This window comes from Delphinapterus leucas, chromosome 18 (assembly GCF_059928025.1).
Source record: "Delphinapterus leucas isolate spDelLeu-1000000601 "Yukka" chromosome 18, BTC_Dleu_Yukka2, whole genome shotgun sequence".
Lineage (NCBI taxonomy): Eukaryota > Metazoa > Chordata > Mammalia > Artiodactyla > Monodontidae > Delphinapterus > Delphinapterus leucas.
Genome location: NC_143146.1, coordinates 15,112,384 through 15,131,987, shown reverse-complemented (window position 1 = coordinate 15,131,987; position 19,604 = coordinate 15,112,384). Strand labels below are relative to the sequence as shown.

The window sequence follows — 19,604 nt, the reverse complement described above, 5'->3', positions numbered from 1 at the left end:
CCAAGGTTGGTTCAGTGTGTGTCAGCACCTGACAATTAGCTTTTTTCATAAGTGCCTGCCTGACATGCACCCAGCCCTTGACCCCAACAAGGCAGAAGTGCAGGTACAAGCTCACCACATGCACGTGCTCTCCCTCCCTCCCTCCCTCCCTCTCCCTCTCTCTCTGGGGCTGTGTGACCTCAGGTGTGCCTTGTACCCTTCAAGACATGTGAGTGATAAACCTTGCCATTTCAGAACTCCCTCTTGGTTGTTGCTGAGACATGCCTCACAATCTTAAGAACCACAAGGACCGGGCCAGCCACAACATGGGCCCCAAAAGAGGAAATTTCTGTGTGGGCTGCTATAACTAGACCAGGTCCAGGTGAGTAGAGCCCCAGGCATTCCCAGCAACAGCATCACCATCGACAGGCCAGGACCAGCGGCAGAGAAAGTACAAGATGGGCCTGGACATCTTGCACCCTAAAATAAGGAAGCTCTAAAGTAATCACAAGGATGTGTGCAAAAGACAGAGAAGCCAGCTTGAAGGGCTCTTGCTAGCCATCTGGGATACTTTAGGTATTAAATAAATGTCAGTGAATTATAACCCATTAAATAACAAAAGAATCCATGACTTTATTGCTTCATGAACAGGAGAGAAGGGAAAGCTGTTGCAGTCTAGAATGCAAACAAATATAGAAGGAACAAATATATAGGAGTCAGAAAATTATCAATGGAAGTTAAACCTCGTGGATGAAAGCTTGTGTGAACCATGATATTTACATAATCTCAAACTACCTCTCTACAAATTATTTATTATTAATGGAAAAAACAGTAACTATACAAAGGGCTAAAAAAAACATTATCCAAGTCCATTATGCATTATTTAAGTAATGATTAATATGCAGAGACAGCCCAAAGGTTAACACCATTCTACTCACTTTGCCAGAGTAGGGAGATTTCCAAGGCCAGACAATAATAACCCATGAAAGCAGAGACCACACTTCTTTTTTTTTTGTTTTGGCCGTGTTGGGTTTTCGTTGTTGCGCGCGGGCTTTCTCTAGCTGTGGCTCGTGAGCTCTAGAGCGCAGGCTCAGCAGTTGTGGCGCACGGGCTCAGTTGCTCCATGGCACATGGGATCTTCCTGGACCAGGGATCAAACCCATGTACCCTGCATTAGCAGGCGGATTCCCAACCACTACGCCACCAGGGAAGCCCCACACTTCTTTTATTGCGTTATTCCTAGCACAATACAGGTAGAAAGGAGATGCTAAAGAATTCTTTGTTGAATAAATGAATGTCTATGAATTATTAAAGAAGCAGTAAGAGAGACTAAGCTTCAGATTTTGCTAACCCTGGTAGCTTGGCACCTCTAAAGATCCCCAGACCAGGAGGCAGAAGACTGCATTCTAGTCCCTCAGTGGTACTGAGGCCCCAGGGCCTCAACTGTCCCCCCCCATCTCCTTCTCCACTCCAGTTCAGCATCTCCATGATCCTTAATATCTCTAGGTCTCAATTTCCTTCCAAAGTAAAAGTATAAATCTGCGAGCATCACCACTAAACAGGTTTGAAAAATGTTTTGCCATTTATCCTACACTTATTCCCTCCCAAAAACGCTCAGGGAATTAACACTGGGATTTACCCTGAAAAGGCCCTCTTTAAAAGTCTACTTGCACAGGAAAAGACGCTCAACATCACTCATTGTCAGGGAAATGCAAATGAAAACCACAATGAGATGCCACCTCACATATATTAGGATGGCTATTATCAGGAAGGAAGGAAGGAAGGGAGGGAGGGAGGGAAATAAGTGTTGGCAAGGATGTAGAGAAACTGGAACTCTTGCACACTGCTGCTGGAAGTGTAAAATGGTATAGTCACAAAGGACAGATACTGTATGATTCCACTTCAATGAAGTACTTAGTCAAATTCAGAGAGAAACAAAGTAGTGCTGTGGTTGCCAGGGGCGGGAAGGAAGGAGAGTGGGGAGTTAGTGTTTAATGACACACTAAGGCAGGATGAAGAGTTCTGGAAATTGGTTGCACAGTGATGTGAATGTACTTCACACTACTGAACCATGTGCTTAAAAATGGTCAAGATGGTAAATGTTATTTTATATGCATTTTACCACAATTTCTTAAAATGTAATGATACTTTGCTGCTTTCTGATTGCATGACCTTGAATTAGCCACATGACCTCTCAGCACTGGCCTCCAGCAAAAGGGGAGAACACCTGGAGATAATAACACCTCCCTGGGCTGCTGAGCCATCAACTGAAAGGATCAGTGTTGCTCTGAACACTACAAAGTCCCATCAGACAAAGAGCAGAGGTCACCATGACAGCGATCTTGAGGAATCCCATGTGGGCCCCAGCAGAAAACAGATGAAGTTGCTCAATTAGGCAAATGTCTTTCCCCATAGCTCTTGATTTAAGGACCCTCACAAATCCCTTCACTTCCCAAATCTGGGTACCATATCAAGGCATGAGGGTTTTCACTTCCATCAGATGGCAAGCTCACTGACGGGAGCCTAAAGTATGTGTCGCCACCTGAACAGTTAGACATGGAGACCTGAGTCAATTGGCACCCTGACTCCAATTTATCACTGACAGCACTGAGACCACTGCCAAAGTAGCCATCCCTCAACCCAGTTCCAACCCAAGAGTCGTCCTCGCCACCATGATACTCTCCCCCCCACCACGAGTCTTCATCCACAGCAGCACTTCCCTCCTAACTGTCCCACCAGAGACCACAACTCCCTCCAGGCAATGACAACTCACGTACCATGTGGGATCTCCATGGGCCTCGCGGGCCACGGTGCCTGGCACAGATACCACTGGAGCCTATCCAGCGTGACATCAGAACACCCACAGTGCTGATGAACTATCTTGAAACGGGTCACCACCCTGGCTTTCCTGGAGTGGCCCACAGCCAAATCCAATTAGACGTGGGTGGCAATGTTCAAGCTAGAATCTTCTCTCCTTTCCTCTGTAACTTTCCCCTTTTCTTTTTTTTTTTTTTAATTATTTTTTTGGCTGCATTGGGTCCTCGCCGCTGCCCATGGGCCCTCTCTAGTTGTGGCGAGTGGGGGCCGCTCCTTGTTGCGGTGCGCGGGCTTCTCATTGCTTTGGCCTCTCTTATTGTGGAGCACGGGCTTCAGTAGCTGTGGCATGCGGGCTCTAGAGCGCAGGCTCAGCAGCCGTGGCGCACGGGCCTAGCCGCCCCGTGGCATGTGGGATCTTCCCGGACCAGGGATCGAACCCGTGTCCCCTGCATTGGCAGGCAGATTCTCAACCACTGCGCCACCAGGGAAGTTCCCCCCATTTCTTAAAACTTGCTCAAAATCCATTTTCTCATCCCTGCTCTTTTTATCCACTTCCTGTTCTAAGCGAAGCAGCAATGCAAGCTGCGTGCCCCCAGCTCCCTCCATACCCTCTACCCTGGGGTCCACCAGGGTCCTCCCAGGCTGTGGGCACTGCAGAGCCTTCCTGCCTCCGAGCTTCCAGGCCTTTTCTGGTTCACCCCTGGCCTTCTTATCTCCCTTTCCTCCCACCAGCTAATCCCCTCCTTTCACTTCTTCGTAGTGTCCCTTGTCTTATCACCACACGTCTTCCAAATACTTTTTCCCACGCTACAACCAAGACTGAGAATCTACAACTACTGTGCATGGGTAACCATCCTCATCACCTCCTCAAAAATAATTTTTTAATTAATTTTTATTGGAGTAGAGTTGATTTAGTGTTGTGTTAGTTTCTACTGTTCAGCAAACTAAATCAGTTATACGTATACATATATCCACTCTTTTTTAGATTCTATTCCCGTATAGGTCATTACAGAGTACTGAGCACAGCTCTGTGTGCTCTACAGCAGGTTCTTAGTACTTATCTATTTTGTACATAGTAGTGTGTATATGTCAATCCCAGTCTCCCAGTTTATCTCTCCCCTCCAAAAAAAATTTTTTGACACATTTGCATGCAATTCAGTTAACACTGAGAATAAAACAAGGAATCACAAGTAAAATATTACTCATGCTGACCACCTCCTAAGGTTCTGAAGGGATTGAAGCAGTATTGGTTGGAACTAACAAGTAAGGGACCTCACAACCAGCAGGTGACACCTTACCTACTTAGCACAGCACACACGGCCACCAACAGATACAGGACTCAATTCGTCACCAAGATCCCTCTATGCCAGTGAGTGCCTGCGCTGACTCACCTCTGAATATCTGGCCTTTAGTGTCTGTTCCAATCAAACGCTTTCTCCCAAACTATTAAACTTCTTCCCCCATGAGGGATGACAGAGCTCTTGCTTCCAAGTTCCAGATATCCCTCCGGAGAGTAAGGAGTATGACTATGACTGCCTACCCAAGCAAGCCTTTGATGCTACTCATTGGGATTTGTGAAACCACAGAGCAAAGGAAAGAAACTACCTTACTTGGGTCAAAGAACCATTCCAGCAGCTGAATCAAATGCATGTGAACAAGTAATTCACATTTTCTTAATTAAAAGGATGCCTAGGGGACTTCCCTGGCAGTCCAGTGGTTAAGACTCTGTGCTTCCACTGCAAGGGGTGCGGGTTCGATCGCTGCTCAGGGAAATAAGATCCCGCATGTCATGTGGTGTGGCCAAAAACAAGGATGTCTAACTCAAGATTAAAGAACTGATAGAATTTATTAAGTTATCTTGATGCTTTCACAGAGTGCGCAGTGTATCGGTGCATGGGAAATAACCATCAATGCGTCTAGGTTAATTTACGATATATGGCATCTCATACAGCTTGCAAAGCTGTGCCTCATGCTTCATCAGTAGTCTGGGTCTGCCCACACTATGTACACCTGATATTTTCTTCTTCTTTTCTTTTTTTTTTTTAGTATTTATTTAGGCTGCGCCAAGTCTTAGTTGCAGCACACCGTATCTTCGTTGCAGCTCGTGGGATCTTTGGTTGCGGCATTCAGACTTCTTAGTTGCAGCATGCATGCGGGATCTAGTTCCCCAACCAGGGATAGAACCCAGGCCCCCTGCATTGGGAGTGTGGAGTCTTACCCATTGGACCACCAGGGAAGTCCCATCCCCTGCTATTTTCTATTCTAGCCTACTTCATTGCAAAAGAAATGCCAGTCATGATATACCCATAATGACAGGAGCATTATTCACAGTACCCAAAAGGTGGAAGCAATGATGAATGAATGGAAAATCAAAGTGTGGTACACATGTACACTGGAATATTACTGAGTCTCAAAGAAGGAAATTCTGACACAGGCTATAACATAGATGAACCTTAAGGATATTATGCTAAGTGAAATAAGCCAGTCACACAGAGACAAATACCATATGATTCAACTTATATGAAGTATCCAAAGAGTCAAAAATGACAAACACAGAAAGTAGAATGGTGACTACCAGGGGAGGGGAGGGGAGGGGAGGGGGAGGGGTACAGAGTTTCTGTTTTACTGATGAAAAGGATCCCGTGGACCATGATGATGGTTGCACAGCAGTGTAATGTCATTAATTCCACTCAAGTGTACACTTTAAAATGGTTAAGGTGGTAAATATGTTGTGTATTTTACGACAATTTTTAAAACTTATTTTGAAGAAGAAAGAAACACCAGTCGAAATCCACAAAACTGATTTCGTGCTGCACCAATGGGCTGCGATCTTACATCTGAACCACACTGGTGTGGACAGCTGTCCGCTGGGCACACACGGTCCTCAGCACCATCATCTCCACAACAGACTGCGGCTCCCTCAAGGGCAGGACAGCCTCGCGGACGCTTCACACACTCCGTGACCCGCACGGTTCCTGGGACACAGTGAAGCTCAGTGAATACGGAGCCACATGGAAATGACCTCCTTCTGAGGAGGGCTTCCTCCTTCCCCAGCTCACACTTGGCTGCCACCCTGTGTCACTTGTTTCGCATAAAGTGAGAAGGAAGTGACATGTAAAACGACCAAAACAATACAAGTACTTATGTTGTAAAGGCCAGTGCCCCACGGAGCCATGTGCCTGACCGGACCAAGGGAACCCCACACTCCCAGGAGGGCTCACGGATGCCCCAGGAGTGCACAAAGCTACAGAAACACTGGCGCATCTTCCTGGCAAGTTTTATTAAACTGTGGAACATGCTTAAAAAAAAAAAAAAAAACACTGAATGAAGAGAACAACTGGCAAAGACGTGCCATGGCCTCTATAGGTGTCGGGCAGTGTTTACAGGTAGGCAGGGATGGGGCTAGAAAACAGAACTGAGGCTCCATTATTGGGAAGCTGTACCCACTTGATGTTGAGGAAGTGTATCTGTGAATGAAGCCACTGCTTTTTCAGCTCTGTTCCCCAAGGCCCCCAAGAGGAGAGGCTGAAGGAGACACTAAGAAGTGTCGAAATGTTAGCCAAAGCAGCTCCCTGCACTCTCTGACAGAGGCCACTCCCCCAAACTCCTGTGGCTAAGTGCCTTCTTGTCCTCTCCTGGTAGATGGCTAACAGGCATCTCCACTTTAGAGTCCAAGATGGGACTCCTGACTTCCCCACCAAAGTTGCTCTTCCCATTCTCTCTGTAAATGTCAACCTCACAGACGCACTGCTCAAACCAGAAACCTGGTGGTCACTACCCTTGATGCCTCCCTTCCCCTCACCCCCGCAGCCAACCCGCCAACTAGTCCCACAGCTGCTTCTCCAAAATGCAGCCTGGCCCCAACCACTTGGCATCTTTTGTCACCCTCCCACCACCATCGTCCCGAGACCAAAGCCCCAAGCCGCCATCGGTTCTCAGAGCTGCAAGAGCCTGCAAACTGTACTGCCTGCTTCCACCCTTGGTTTCCCTATGATCTTTCTACAGAGAAGACAGAATGCTGTCTTCAAAGTACAAGGGCAGGGCTTCCCTGGTGGCGCAGTGGTTGAGAGTCCGCCTGCCGATGCAGGGGACACGGGTTCATGCCCCTGTCTGGGAAGATCCCACATGCCGCGGAGCGGCTGGGCCCGTGAGCCATGGCCTCTGAGCCTGCGTGTCCGGAGCCTGTGCTCCGCAACGGGAGAGGCCACAGCGGTGAGAGGCCCGCGTACCGCAAAAAAAAAAAAAAAGTACATGAGCATGCTGTCCTCCTGCACTAGAACTACACCTACGGTCCTGGCCGAGTGCAACTCATGATGGGCCCCTCCCAGCTCACCACCCCATCTCCCGTCCAGCACCTCTGCTCAGCGTTCCAGCCATGCTGCTGTGCTGTGCTTCCGAGAGCCTGCCCGGCTCCTGACTGCTGTTCCCTCTGTTGGGAACAGACAGATCCACTTGCTCACTTTCCCCCATCATTACACCTTTTCTCTTCCAGGTCTCAAGCTAATTGTTGCCTCCACAGAAAGGCCTGGACTGCCTTGTCTAAAAAAGCAAATCCAGATTCTCTACTTCCTCCTTCCAACTTTCTTTACCCATTTACTACATTCTATTTGTTGAGAGGAAAAATAATCCACTTGTTTATTTCGTCCTCCATGCAGGAGCTCCATGCAGGTAGGACCCAGTCTTTCCGTGGTGGTTCACTGGGCCCGGCACACAGTGAGTCACTCAAAACTCTGCTGAATAAATAAATGAACAACTTGCTGGTGGAGGAGCCGTGGCAAAGAACACACTCACACAGCCCTCTCTAAATTTCTCTAGGAGAAGGGGAATGCAGAGGTCGGCTGAGGTCAGTTAATCATTCAACCAGTGCCCTCACCCCACTCAAATAAGTCATTTATTCTTGAAAGAATAATGCACTTTAAAGCACTTTTAGCTGTGGCAAATTATTAATCGTTGTTTAGTGCTCCCTGATTACTGGAGGCTTCCATGACCCAGCCTGGGCAGGGCTGCTGACACAGGGGGTGTAGGGAAGCAGGGTGACCTGGGTCAGAAAGTCCAAGAGCAGGGACTGAGGTGAGGGACAAATGAGAGGCACGCAGACAGATCTCACAGTAAGACCCACCCTACCGCACTAGAACACTTTCCCCTATGGCAGGATTTCTTTTTTGTTTGTTTGGTTTTTTTTTGCGGTACGCGGGCGTCTCACCGCTGTGGCCTCTCCCGTTGTGGAGCACAGGCTCCGGACGCGCAGGCTCAGCGGCCATGGCTCATGGGCCCAGCCGCTCCACGGCACGTGGGATCTTCCCGGACCGAGGCACGAACCCGTGTCCCCCGCATCGGCAGGCGGACTCCCAACCACTGCGCCACCAGGGAAGCCCTGGCAGGATTTCTTAAGCTCAATGGTGCTGACATTTCAGGCTGCATGCTTCCTCGTCACAGGTGGCTCTTCTGTGCTTTGTAGGAGAGTTTGCAGCATCCCTGGACTCCTTCCTCAAGATGCCAGTAGCACCTCTTCACCCTAAATTGTGACAACCTAAAATGACATTTTGGTAGCAAAATCTAGATCAGAACCACTGCCCTAATCTGTCTTTCTGGAAAAGGCACAGAACTCTACTTCAAAGTTTGGCCCCAGAGAGTAGCACAGCACACTGGCAGCAGTCCTCAGCCACCAAGTCAAGGGTTATGGTTGAAACGCATCCCTGTATTCGCTGGTTCAATTGTCCTTGAGCAGCTCAGTCTGGGAGCAAGGGATCTATGTTAACAAAGAATTACAATATGATGTGGAAACTGTGGTTGTGAGCTATGCATAGGATCTGCTTCTTGGCTTTTTTGCAGGTCAATGTAGGACGAAGTAGGGCTAAGGGATCAATCCCCCAGCTTACCCATCTTCTATACAGCACAGGTTCTCAAACTGTGGTCCCCACTGCAGCAACATTAACATCCTGCAACTCGTTAGAAATGCAAATTCTCAGTCCCAACCCTGCCCTATGAAAAATACTCTGTGTGGCCCAGCAAGCTGTACTGTACCAAGTCTTCCAGGTGATGCTGACGCCGGCTGCAGTCTGAGAACCTGCCATAGAGCATGCTTTGGCACACCTTGTCTGTATTTACATCAACAGTCCCAACCCTGGGCTTCCTTAGTGTCGCAGTGGTTAAGAATCCGCCTGCCAGTGCAGGGGACACGGGTTCGAGCCCTGGTCCGGTAAGATCCCACATGCCGCGGGGCAACTAAGCCTGTGTGCCACAACTACTGAAGCCTGCGCTCTAGAGCCCATGCTCCACAACAAGAGAAGCCACAGCAATGACAAGCCCGTGCACCGCAATGAAGAGTAGCCCCTGTTCACCGCAACTAGAGAAAGCCCGTACACCGCAACGAAGACCCAACACAGCCATAAGTAAATAAATTTATAAAAAAAAAAAAAGAATGAAACTAGACCATTATCTTACACCACACACACTAAAGTTAACTCAAAATGGATTAAAGACTTGAATGTAAGATCTGAAACCATAAAATTCCTAGAAGAAAATATAGACAGTAACCTATCTGACATCAATCTTAACAATGTTCTTGTGGATCTGACTCCAAAGGCAAGGGAAACAAAAGCAAAAATAAACAAATGGGACTAGAAGGCTTCTGCACAGCAAAGGAACCCATCACCAAAATGAAAAGGCAACCTACTGAATATAAGATATTTGCCAATCACGTATCCAACAAGGGGCTAATATCCAAACTATATAAAGGACTCATACCTCTTCACAAAAAAACAAAACAATAAAACTGATTAAAAAACGGAAGATCGGAATGGACATTTTTTCCAAAGAAGGCATAAAGATGGCCAACAGACACATGAAAAGATGCTCAACATCACCAATCATTAGGGAAATACAAATCAAAACCACACTGATGCATCACCTCACATCAGTTAGAATGGCTATCATCAAAAAGACAAGAAATAACAAGTGTCGGAGATGATGTAAAGAAAAGGGAACCCTCATACACGGTAGGTGGGAAGGTAAGTTGGTGCAGCCACTATGGAAAACAGTACGGAGATTCCTCAAAAAGTTAAAAACAGAACTACCACACAGTCTAGCAATTCTACTTTTGGGTATATATCCAAAGGAAATGAAATCTTTATCTCAAAGAGATACCTGTACTCCCATGTTCACTGCAGCATTATTCACAATAGTCAAGGTAAGGAAACAACCTACCTGTCCAACAAATGAATGGATAAATAAACTGTGATATGTATATGTACATATGCATATGTATACACACACACACACACACCACAATGGAATATTCTTCAGCCTTAAAAAAGAAGGGAATCCTGTCATTTGTGACAACAATGAATAACCTAGAAGGCATTATGCTTTCTTTGTGAAAGAGAGAGAAAGACAAATACTGCATGGTATCACCTATATGCAGAATCTTTTTTTTTTTTTTTTTTAAAGTCAAACTTATAGAAACAAAAGAAAAGTGGTTGCCAGGAGCTTGGGGATAAAAAGGGAAAGGTTGGTAAAAGGGTACATACTTTCAGCTCTAAGATGAATAAGGTCTGAGAATCTAATATAAAACATGGTGACTATACTTGATAACACTGTATTGTCCAAATGAAATCTGCTAAGATAGAACTTAAATGTTTTCACCAAAAAAAAAGGTGTCCGTGAGATGATGGATGTATACTTAATTTGATGGGAGGAATCTTTCCACAATGCATACATATATCAACTCATCACATCGTAAACTCCAAATATCCTACAATTTTGTCGACTGACCTCAATAAAGCTGGGAAGGAAAAAAAAAAAAAAGACTGGCTGCTACTTATCCTCATTCCTCTAAACCCATGGAATTTCCCAAGTAACAGTGTGTGGGCTCTGACTGTTTATGCTGACAAGGTGACTCATGGTTGGCTCCTAAAGGTCATGCTAATGAGGACTCAGGATGGGGAGTAGCCAAACCAGAAGACTAACCGTGGGATTAGAAGGTCGGGCCTGTGAGTCCATGCTTTCAGCCTGACCTCTGTAGAGGGGGGTCTGAAGATGAGATCAATCACACGGCCAATGGTCCAATCCATGATGCCTACATAATGAAACCCCAATAGGAACGCTGGACACCAAAGCTTGGGGGAGATTTCCTGGTCGGCCATACTCTACCATCGCACACCGATGTGCTGCGAGGGTGACATGTCCTGCCTCCACAGGGATAAGACAAGGAAGGAAGCCTAGAGTTTGGGACCCTCTCAGACCTCACCCTGTGTGACTCTCCCTTTGACTGGTTCCAATTTGAATCTGTTTGCCGTAATAAGCAATTGTGTTCTGTGTGTTGTTCTAATGAATTACTGAATGGGAGGGGGTTGTGCGAATCCTTTAATTTGTAGCCAGTGGGTCAAAAGTGAGGGTGGCCTGGGGAGCCCCGGACTGGGAGCTGGCGTCTGAAGGGAGGGAGGGCAGTCTTGTGGAGGACGAGGCCCCTCACCTGTGCAGTCTGGGTCAACTCCTGGGACTTGGTGTCAGAGCTCAGTGCAGAACTCTGCCCTAGAGCTTAAGGCCCCACATCATCAGCTCACATCTCAGGACGACACACGCTTAGCTTCTGCTGGCCGAGGCCCCCCACCAACTGGCTCCTCTGCTCTGACCACCTCCTTCTCCCACAGCCTCTCTGTCCTCCCCGCAGCTAATACACAACTACAGCCCTAGACCTAGTGCCCACCAGCCCATCGCTGTCACTATGAACATTTCTGCCAACACGGAAAGAAGAGACTAGGAATGTTTTAAGAGCTTCCTCCTCTTGCCCGGTGGGCACAGGCTCTATCTAACTCTAGGACAGACTTCGCACATTTTATTCTGTAATGAAATCACCTGAGACGCTCGTTAAAAATAAACAGAGCCCACTCGCCAGGGTTCTGACTCCCCACATCTGGGGCAGAGACGAGGAATCTGCGTTTTCAGCAAGCACTCCTCGTGGGCTTGGTCCGGAGCCGCGTGGAGAATTACCCTTCCAGGAAAGACTGGCGGTGGCAAACGATTGTTGGATCACAGGGGATGAGAGCTAGAAGACACTTCGGAAAATCTAGTACAGCCCATGAGCCCCAGAGAGGAAAACTGGCTTAAGATGGCAAGGTCGGTTAAATGATTGAACTAGAACCAAAAACTCAGGCTTTGGGATACCCGGCCTGAGGAACCTTGCAAAAGGGTAGGTCAAAGATCCCTCCCTCCCCCTAGAATCTAGCTGTGGTGGATGCCTGAGGGAAGGACGGGGAAGCAAGGATTTAGGGTACTGCCTAGCAGACCAGCTACTGAATGGGAATGCACGGGCCCCTGTCACTGGTGTCCCCTCACGTCCGCCACTCCGGCCACCACTGACCGCTGGCTCAGAAGTGGAACAGGTCTGAGGCTCCAGGCAGCTGTGGAAATTGACAGCAGCAACTGGAACGAGGTAGGAGAAGGGCTGTCAGTGGACAGATTACGAGCACCTGGGGCCACGCCAGTGTGAAGAGGGTAGGACTCAAGTCAGGGACACCTGTGAGGAGAGAACCTGGCCCTGCCTCACACATAAGGGCATGAGCGATAAACAGTCAACCTGTTCAGGAAACCCAACAGTAAACAGTGCTGGGGAAACGTCAACCTTGGTGGGAATCAGAAAAACACAGAGGTGCCATGCCAGACCAATTGCATTTTTCCTTCCAATTTTGGCCAGGTCAACACAGACACAGTTACAAGATTGGCTTATTTCAAATTGATCCAATTTTCCTTTAAAACAACCCAGATGTAGGGACTTGCCCGGTGGTGCAGTGGTTAAGAATCTGCCTGCCAATGCAGGGGACGTGGGTTCGATCCCTGGTCCGGGAAGATCCACATGCTGTGGAGCAACTAAGCCCGTGCGCCACAACTACTGAGCCTGCGCTCTAGATCCTGCGAGCCACAACTATTGAAGCCCTCGTGCCTAGAGCCCACGCTCCACAACAAGAGAAGCCACCGCAATGAGAAACCCGTGCACCACAACGAAGACCCAATGCAGCCAAAAAATAAATAAATAAAATTAAAAAAACAAAAAAAAAAAACACCCAGATGTGTTTAATACAAAGCCAGTGTATCCTTTGCCTCAGAAATTTCACTTTTAGAAATGTACTCCAGGGACTTCCCTGGCGGTCCAGTGGTGAAGACTCTGTGCTTCCTCTGCAGGGGGCGCAGGTTTGATCCCTAGTCAGGGAACTAAGACCCCCATGCTGTGCGGCGCAGCCAGAAAAAAAAAGAAATGTACTCCACAGAGCTAAATTTTAAAGCTTGGGAGAGAAGGCCAGCGCTTTCTCCCCCCAGTGCGTAGTCCAGTACCTGGGGCAGAGGAGGATGAACGATTACATGGCGCAGAATTAAAGAATCAGGCCAGAGATGATGATCACACTCAAAATACTACCGTAAAAAAGTAGCCCAGGGGCTTCCCTGGTGGCGCAGTGGTTGGGAGCCCGCCTGCCAATGCAGGAGACACGGGTTCGTGCCCCGGTCCGGGAGGGTCCCACGTGCCGCGGAGCGGCTGGGCCTGTGAGCCATGGCCACTGAGCCTGTGCTCCGCAACGGGAGAGGCCACAGCGGTGAGGGGCCCGCGTGCTGCAAAAAAAAAAAAAAAAAAAGTAGCCAAATGGCAAGTGCCGGAAAACAGATAAATCGCTAAAATATATATGCTAGAATATATTAGAGTTGTTTTAAAAGATAAATATAGGACCTGCATTATCAAAAGGCATTGCTTATATTAAATTATACTGCATTTTAAAAGGAAGCATGGGGCTTCCCTGGTGGCGCAGTGGTTGAGAGTCCGCCTGCCGATGCAGAGGACGCGGGTTCGCGCCCCGGTCCGGGAGGATCCCACATGCCGCGGAGCGGCTGGGCCCGTGAGCCATGGCCGCTGAGCCTGCGCGGCCGGAGCCTGTGCTCCGCAAAGGGAGAGGCCACAGCAGTGAGAGGCCCGCGTACCACAAAAAAAAAAAAAAAAAAAAGGAAGCAGGATGTGAACCCGTCAGAGTATGCAGACTAATTAAAACTCTAAAAAAATGAATACAATACAGGTATACGGATGAAGATTTAAAAGAAATAGACACTGAAGAGTTTGAAGTTGACCTTTAATTCTTTTTGAGGAAAGGGAAGGGCTTATGACTGGGACAGGATACTTGAAGGTGGATGGGGAAGCTGGCAGAACCTTATTTCATAATCTGGATGGTGGTTACAGGGTTTTAACTCTACAATAGTTCTCTAAAGCTATGCCTTTGTTTATAATATTCTGTGCCTGTTGTATGACACAAAGAGTAAAAAAATTGTGAAGTGAGAAGATGTACAATGTGATTTCAATACATAATTTAACAGGTGTGTATGTGTATATATAATCATACTGACACTTTCCTACAAAGACCTGTGAAAATTACATAACAAATATATACGGTGACATTAAGAAGAGTGGGTTTTGGTGCTCTTCCTTTTAAAAAAAAAAAAAGGAAAGAGCAATGGTATATTATTTGTATTAGTTTGCTAGGGCTGCTACAACAAAATGCCACAGACTGGGTGGCTTAAACAACAGAAATTTCTCACATTTCTGGAGGCTGAAAGTCCAAGATTAAGGTGTCAGCAGGGCTGGTTTCCTCTGAGGTCTCTCTCCTGGGCTTGCAGTCGGCCAGCCACCTTCTGTGTCTCCTCATAGGCCCTTTTCCTCTGTGTGTATGTGCATCCCCAGTGTCTCTTTCAGTGTCCGATTTTTCTCTTCTTACAAGGACACCAGTCATATTGGGTTAGGGCCCACCCTAATGTCTTAATTTTCGCTTAATCAACTCTTTAAAGGCTCAATGTCCAAATACAGTCACTTTCTGATGTACTGGGCACTGGGGTTTCAACACATAAGTTTTGCAGGGACACAATTCAGCCCATAACACCATTCTTCACTCATCAGACATGCAAGAAAATGGACACTTCGCATCCAGCACATGAAGTGAGTCGAGGCAAGATTAGCCATGAGGTGGTACACTTGTTGACACTTACAGATGAGTGCTCAGGGGTTCATCATGCAACTCCTTCTACTTTTGTATATGCTTGTCATTTTCCATCATGAGAGAAAAGGAAGACTGAGGGTAAATCCACATCTGTACATAGGTCTTAGATGTTGGGTTATTTTCTCTATAAAAGTGAGTCACCCAACAATTAATATTGGTGTTATCTGTGGTTAGAAATAAAATTAATATCTTTTTCTCTAATCAGCAATGAGTATACTTTTTAAATATTTTAATTAATGAAAAAGAATAAAGGAGTAAAAAAAGGAAAGGTGGGAATAATATTAACAGCTGAACTCCATCCACAGCGTAGCTCACCTAATACATCCCTTGGCCCATTCGTGAGCTGATCCTTCCTTCTCTTATTCCTGGCATATGTTCAGACTATTTCCTAGCCCCCCTGCAGTTAGGGGAGATGGTGTGGCACGGGAGACAGGAGAAGGGCTGTGTGCCACTCACACGCAGGATCCAGGCCTTAACACCATGAGCACACCTCCTCCACGCTCTCCTCTTCCACCGTCAGAACCTGGATGAGGTAGTAACCCAGCTTCGACAAAGCAGAAGACAACAGGAGCCTGGCCTAGACCCATGCATTCGAATCACCTGGAGATCCTGGTCAAATACAAATTCTGATTCACTAAGTCTGTGGCAGGACCTGAGACTATGTTTCTCCCCAGCTCCAGGTGATGGCGATACTGCTGGTCTGCAGACCAGCGAGGCTCTAGGCAGACACCCACCAAAGAGGTTCTCATTTCTGATGACTCAGAGATGGCAGTCAAATGATGAGCAGTAGAAGACACACCAAAAAAGACCCGACCAGGAACAGCCAGCTGGCCTTTCTCTCCTGACCCATGACAAAGTTTAACTCTGACCTATGATTAACTCCGGTCTCCAAGTGCAGCTAGCAAATGAATCCAGAGACAGCTGCAGACAGATTACTTTAGTATGTGTAACGTGATACAAGTTGCCTGGGTTCTATTAAAAACAGTATCTGCCGCCCCGAGTCAGAGGACAGGGCTGTCAACAGTGGGATCTCCACAGCACACGAACAGCGACAGCTGGCCTGGCAGAAGAGGACAAGAGGACAAGAAGGTCACACGTGGGCCTTGGGTTCACACACAGGGCCCACCAGAACTCCTGTTCTTACGCAGAAGTCCATGTAGAAATTGTTTACTCCCTGAGACCACAGCTATCATTAACAGACTACTTGTCTATATAAAATCTCGGCAAATATTTGCATCACCTCAGCCCTCAACATACTAGCAGTCCAGTGTTTATAAAGGTTTTGTAACCTTTTGTACACTGTGTGTGTCCAAAATTTGCAAGAAGCAGTTGAGAACTTGGCAATAACCCCATGATACTTTGAGACGCTCTGTTTTGCAGTGGAACCTTCTTGGGTTTAGGGAGAAGTTTACCTAACTTTGTGTTCTTTTGCTATGCACGTAACAGACATTGGCACACAATGTATCAGGGCACAAAGTGTGACATGGCTTTGCATGAAACCGGAAGAGGGGAACAGGATTCCCTCAGCCTGCAATCACCATTAAACCAAAGCCTGGGAAACAGGCTGAACATCTCTAGGAAGCCCCGATCCTCCCCACTCACGCCCCAAGAACTCCCATCGCAAGCCTCTGCCCACTAACTCTAAGAAAAAGCCATCTGAAGGGGAATTCATGAGAAATCTAAATTATCGGATGAACTCAAAAGAGGCGCAGGCTGCTTAATCTCAGGGACCTGAGACAACTTCCTTGGGAAAAACATTCTAGAGTTCAGGGCATCTAACTTATAATGTTTATGTACTTAGGAAAAACATTTCACAGCCAGGGAAGAAAGCACCTTACAGCCTGGCACTGCTGAAATTGCCACAAATTTCACAGTCAAACATGAAATCTAAATCAATCCCCTCTACTTTCAGTGGCCCCACGAGGCCACAGGCTGTCTTTACTGTTTTCATTTCCCCAAAGCATCTAATATATATAATGCAAAGTATGTTCTGGGCAAACCTAAATACTTGCTACTTAACACAAAAACACACATATGCCTAATTTGTGACCCCATTTATTTTATGTCCCCCAAAAGGACAAGAAAAACAGATACTTTGCCACCCAAAAAAATCAGGAAGATGCATCTATTGCAATCATTTATCTCTAACTCAAAAACAATTTATTCAGAACAAGGTTCCTATTTATTTGGAATCTCCCCAAAACTTCCAAACTTTTTTTTCCCAAAGCCTCCACACAGCACAGTTCTAATGTTTAGACATTCTCTTTTTCTGATGATTCTTTCAGCATTGACAGTCTAGGGCTCCCTTCAACACTGATGTGAATTTCAGGGTGCAATTCCATCTTGCCCAGCCTCACTGCAGCTCTGTCAACTTGGCTTAGGCGTGAAGTCCTGAAGGGCGGACCTCTGTTATTGCTTCCTTTTCTTCCTGGTCCCTCCCCTTGGGGTCATGACTCGGCAGGCCCACCGATCAGACTCAGTTGTGCCTTCAATTCCCCAGAGGATGTCATCGAAAATACAGAAAGTTAAAATTAAACTCACGATGTTCAATGAGGCGGCATTTGGTGCGTTTCCTTCTGTTCCGCTGAGCGAGCTGAGGACCCTAAGACTTTGGTATAGCACCACTGACCCTCTTGTTCTCTCCAATGCCTCTTGCAGCTGGCTCCAGGATTTTCTTAGCAAACTGCTTCAGCTCTTCATGTTTCTGCCCAAACTTTTTTCTCCTCGGGCCTGGCCATCAGATTCTTCTATATCATCACACAGCAAGGTGACTAATTTTTAAATATTTAAGGCCCCGTAGGAACACTCTGACAGAGACTTCCACCCCTGGTCTAGGTTGCCCTACAATTCACGATTATCTCTTGGCAAATGGTATGAGGTTTGAAGAGAAAGGGCAGTTGATGACACAGCTATGATTTTACTCCAAGTAAACAGAATAACTAATAAAGTAGGTGAGCCTATTTTTTCATTTAATTTTTATGTCACCACCCTACATGATCAGAAGAAAAGGTAAAGGATTAAAAAAAAAGCAATGATTTGAGTTCATATTTCTTTTTTTTTAATAAGTGCGTAGAGACCACACATCACTTTTTATTTATTTATTTATGGCTGTGTTGGGTCTTTGTTGCTGCGCGCGGGCTTTTCTCTAGTTGCAGTGAGCAGGGGCTACTCTTCATTGCAGTGCGCAGGCTTCTCACTGAGGTGGCTTCTCTTGTTGCAGAGCACGGGCTCTAGGTGCCGTGGACTCAGTAGTTGTGGCTTGCAGGCTCAGTAGTTGTAACTTGCAGGCTCTAGAGCACAGGCTCAGTAGCTGTGGCGCACGGGCTTAGTTGCTCTGCGGCATGTGGGATCTTCCCAGACCAGGGCTTGCACCCGTGTCCCCTGCATTGGCAGGCCGATTCTTAACCACTGCGCCACCAGAGAAGTCCTTGAGTTCATATTTCTGGTAACTATCCATGAGCTAATAACTGAGAGATTCCTTAAGCTCCACAAACAAAACACAGAAGGCCCAACAGCCCTGAGGCAGAAGGCGTGATGGAAAAATCCCCAGTGCCCACGCTGGCTTTGAACATAAAACCACTCTTCCGCACCAAGTCAGTCCTTCTTTATGACTATTCTGTCCATCTTTCTTCTAGGCAACTGTTTAGAGCTCTGAGCTCTCAAAAATCCAGACCTGGAATGTGGGATTCTTTACATAACACTGAGAAGAGCTGTCCAACATGACAACCCAATTTAAAATGTAACAGGCTTTCTGCCTATTACTCAGAGTTACGGGGGAAAAGCTAATTATAAATTATAGACTTTCTATCTGGGCAATACTAAGTCACTAGGACAGACTTTAGGAAAATTCCAGCTAAACCAGTTCATTCTTTGAAGCATTAGGTCAATTATGAACATACCAACCCTCAGCTTGAATAGCTGCATATTCAGAAAGAACAAAAACATCTTCTGAAAAGCCTCTGTACGGGGTCTGTTAAAGGGCTTATTTGATAGGAAGTAAGTTGAGAGAGACGAAACTCCCTAGCAAATCCTAGGACAGGCTAAAACAGCTTCCTTAATACTTTTGGTACCTTCTCCCATTTGCTTTAAAAAAAAAATGTTTCCTATAAGCTTGCAGAGGTGGGAAAAAAGCAACAGAAAACAACACAAGCAGGCTTCGTGAGCAAAGAGAATGCTTTGTAGGAGACACTTTAAGATGGCCTGTCACCTTGGCTCCAGCCTGTGCTGTTTCCCCACAGCCCTAAACCAGCCCCTGTGATCTGAATGCCCTTTTCAAGGGAATCTGATTCCCTCTCACAAGCCTCTCTACTCCCCGCCCCTCATGGAGGTCACCTGCACTTCATCAGAAGGATGGGGGGACAGAGGTAAGAGAGACCACCGCACACACACCCCACAAAGGGTTAAGAACAGTGAAAGGGCCCCAGGACCCTGCTGTGTAACCCAAGAACAGAGGAAGGGCCGCTCCCTCTTTCTCCCTCCAAAGAGGCCAGAGACAAATGCGATCTTCCTCCCTCGATCCCCAGGGCAGCAGCCCCCAAACCACAGCACATGCGTAACCCCTTTATGAATACAAAAGGAAGCAAAACACAAACTCACTTTTTTCACCAGGAATCTCAACAACAGGACTATAGGGAAACCGGAATTATACCATTAATTCGAATTAATGCCTCGGCTTCCTATTCAGCTGGCTTTCTGCTGGAGCTAAGCGCGTTCGCTGGCTAGACTAGCACACACCTTCAAGAGACCCCTTTAGGTACTGTCTCTCCAGTCCCATCGTGT

At 46.9% G+C, this 19,604-nt stretch overlaps 1 protein-coding gene across 1 annotated transcript in view; it reads right to left on the bottom strand.

The window, feature by feature from the left end:
• ABCC4 (ATP binding cassette subfamily C member 4 (PEL blood group)) overlaps positions 1-19,604 on the bottom strand; it is a 217,450-nt gene that overhangs the window by 173,709 nt on the left and 24,137 nt on the right. The gene's annotated exons all lie outside the window — the stretch shown is intronic.